This window comes from Pelecanus crispus, chromosome 1, assembly GCF_030463565.1.
Source record: "Pelecanus crispus isolate bPelCri1 chromosome 1, bPelCri1.pri, whole genome shotgun sequence".
In the NCBI taxonomy this organism is placed as follows: Eukaryota; Metazoa; Chordata; class Aves; order Pelecaniformes; family Pelecanidae; genus Pelecanus; species Pelecanus crispus.
In genome coordinates, this window is record NC_134643.1 from 158,265,452 (window position 1) to 158,268,273 (window position 2,822).

The window sequence follows — 2,822 nt, forward strand, 5'->3', positions numbered from 1 at the left end:
TGTCGGTCCTCAAACAGCTGTCCACAACATGAAGGAAATACATGAATTGATATAGAATAATAAAAGCAGGTGGCATTGGCCAAGGAAACTCTGAAATGTGTTATTCCTCTTCCAATCTTTTAGGCAATAGTCCCTGGGAACAAACTGTTGGAGCCATCTGCAGCAGAAATATCTTGCGGGTTTTCAAACCTATTCTGAAAACCTTTAAGGCAACAGCCAGGTCGCCCCACTTTGGGACAAGGCTGATCCTTGCAAGAGATCAGGTTGTGACAGAGTGAGGATGTGTCTTCTGGGGACATGTGGATAAGCCACTCAACCTGATGAAGTCCTGGACCCTCGTACCCAGTGGCCAAAGCCAACTGAGGCAATGACGAAGCAAAAGTAAAAAACCTGAGGTCATCAGACAAAAATTAATAACCAAAGACCTCATGAGGACAAGGACATTACTCAATTTAACTAGAGCCAGGGTGAAAATCAGTGTCAGAATAACCCCAAAAGGCACCAAGCACTGTCTAGGAAGCAGAGTCCAGGCAAGAGCAGGACTGGAGCAGGACAAGTGCTGGGAAGTGCAGAAGAGTAGGACACAGCAGGAGCTGCTGGTGCAAAGACAAGGATTTGGAGAGAACAAGAACAGATTAAAAGATTGAACAGGAGAGAAAGGAGGAGAGAGAAACTTTCCCTCAAGTCCTGTCTGAAAGACGCACATCATCAGCTAGCTCACAAGCTCTAACCTAATTGTAGCTGCCTAAAGGGCTGGGAGCCAAGCCAAATCATGTCAAGAATTCCCGTGACGTCCAGGAAAAGTCATTCACAATCTAGGACACTTTACATACGTTTCTTTCTAGGTAACTTACAATGCCTATAAATGAAGGCCAGCAACAGCCAGCCAAAAAACCTCCAGCAGATACCTGCCAAGGCACCGTGTCATGATATGCTGCCTTTATAGCAACGCCTGTTCTCGCTATTTCATCTGTTTCTTCCCACTCCTACCACTCTGCCCCACCGATGACGCTAACACAGCAGCAGTTTGCTGTCTTTGAACCTGAGAACTGATCAGATAGAGAAAAGACTTTTAAATGCTGTACCAGTTCCCTGATTTGATTCACAACATAACCACAAAAATTTGCATTACCACAACTGAGGAAGTAGCACAGGGGTAAGCAGATTCCTATGGGCAGGGCAGGAATAGTATAAACCAGTATTGTCATCAGAGCCGACATACCATCAGATCGTAACTGGACAGTGCAGGAAGAAATATTAACTTTTATCAATCTTTTAAACTATTTTGTCAATGAAAATAGTAGCAACGTAGAAAAAAGGAAACAACCTAGCCCCCCCCACCCCCAAAACCTTGCCACACAAACCCAATACAGACTTATATCCATGCCTGACATTAGACAAAATGCCTGATTTCCTAGAAGGCATTTCTGCCAACTTCCATATAGAAATTGCCATGATGTCTTACTAGAAAACTAGATCTACCTATGCTGGAATAAAAAAGCCTTTGCTGTCACTTTATCCATGAGATGGTCTTTTTGGTTACAATCATTCAGGCTACATAAGCACAGATGTAAAAATAACTACCAAAGGATCCTTTACAGGATGAGACTTGCCTAACACCGTAGCTGTTGAGACACACTCCTTATAGCGTCTTAACTGGCCAGAGTCTTCTAGTGTGACCAGGAAAAAATCTCCAGTTTACCTCAAACATAAAAAGTCACCTGAACCACACACAAACGATCAGATACCAAAAGAAAAGAAAAATCTGTATGAACCTTTTAGCCAGCCACACTGAATGAGATGCATATGCTTCCTGAATGATTCTTTTCTCCCCACACTCTGCTTGGATAAAGACTTTTCCACTTAAGACTCATGGCTCTTCCCATGTTTTTCAGGAGAATGTGCAACTTTGGGTGAAGTGCTTTAGAACTAGGAAGTAAAACATTTTCGTTCACCTTACTTTCTAACATCTAAGAAAATATGGAATTGGTATTGAATGCTGCACTGGACACATACTCCAATCCATATGCTCTAACATATGTAATGGTAACTTGGGCATCTGCAATTCCCTCTATGGAGCCAGCAAACAATTCCCGCTGGCACTGGGACAGAACCAGACTTCTCTACAGCACTGTGTTGGTGTTAACAGGAAAGCAAGGGGATCTCCTGGACCCAACTAGGTTTCAACAGTGAGAGTGCGTGCAATTGCTGCTAAAACACAGACTCTTCCCCTAGCTTTTCCTCACTGAATACCCTTGAATTTTAAAGTTCAGGTGTGTCTAGAACTTGAATTCATGCTCAATAATGCACAGACACGTGGAAAACAGCCAATACCCTGGATTCAAATTATGTATGTGGCATGCATTGATGCGACGAAGTCTCCCTGATCCAGATGGGGATTCATGAGAGCGCGATCAGGAAAAGAGCCAAAGAATGAAGACATAATCAGTCACAGCAAAAAAAAGTTTGTCTGAGCAGCACAGCAAGCAAGGTGGCAAAGCAGAGGAAAAAGGAAAGTTAACATTTTGATTCACTAGCAGGTATCTTAGATTGGCTAATGAGAATCCTCAGATAAATGAAGTCCTTCCCACCTATCAATTTCTTCCAAGTAGTGGTCTCTACTAAGTGTATATTCCTTAGGGTTCAGAACCTGGCCACTACGAACTCAATGAGCCATGAGACAGATGTAGTGGGATGAAAAGTAGCAGTTTGTATTTTCCAGTTTATGCAAAACTCTATACAAAAAAAAAAATCACTCAAAAGTTTACAGTATCAGTCCATCCTTTGATATCCATTCATCGGCAAATTAAAAGTAAACATTG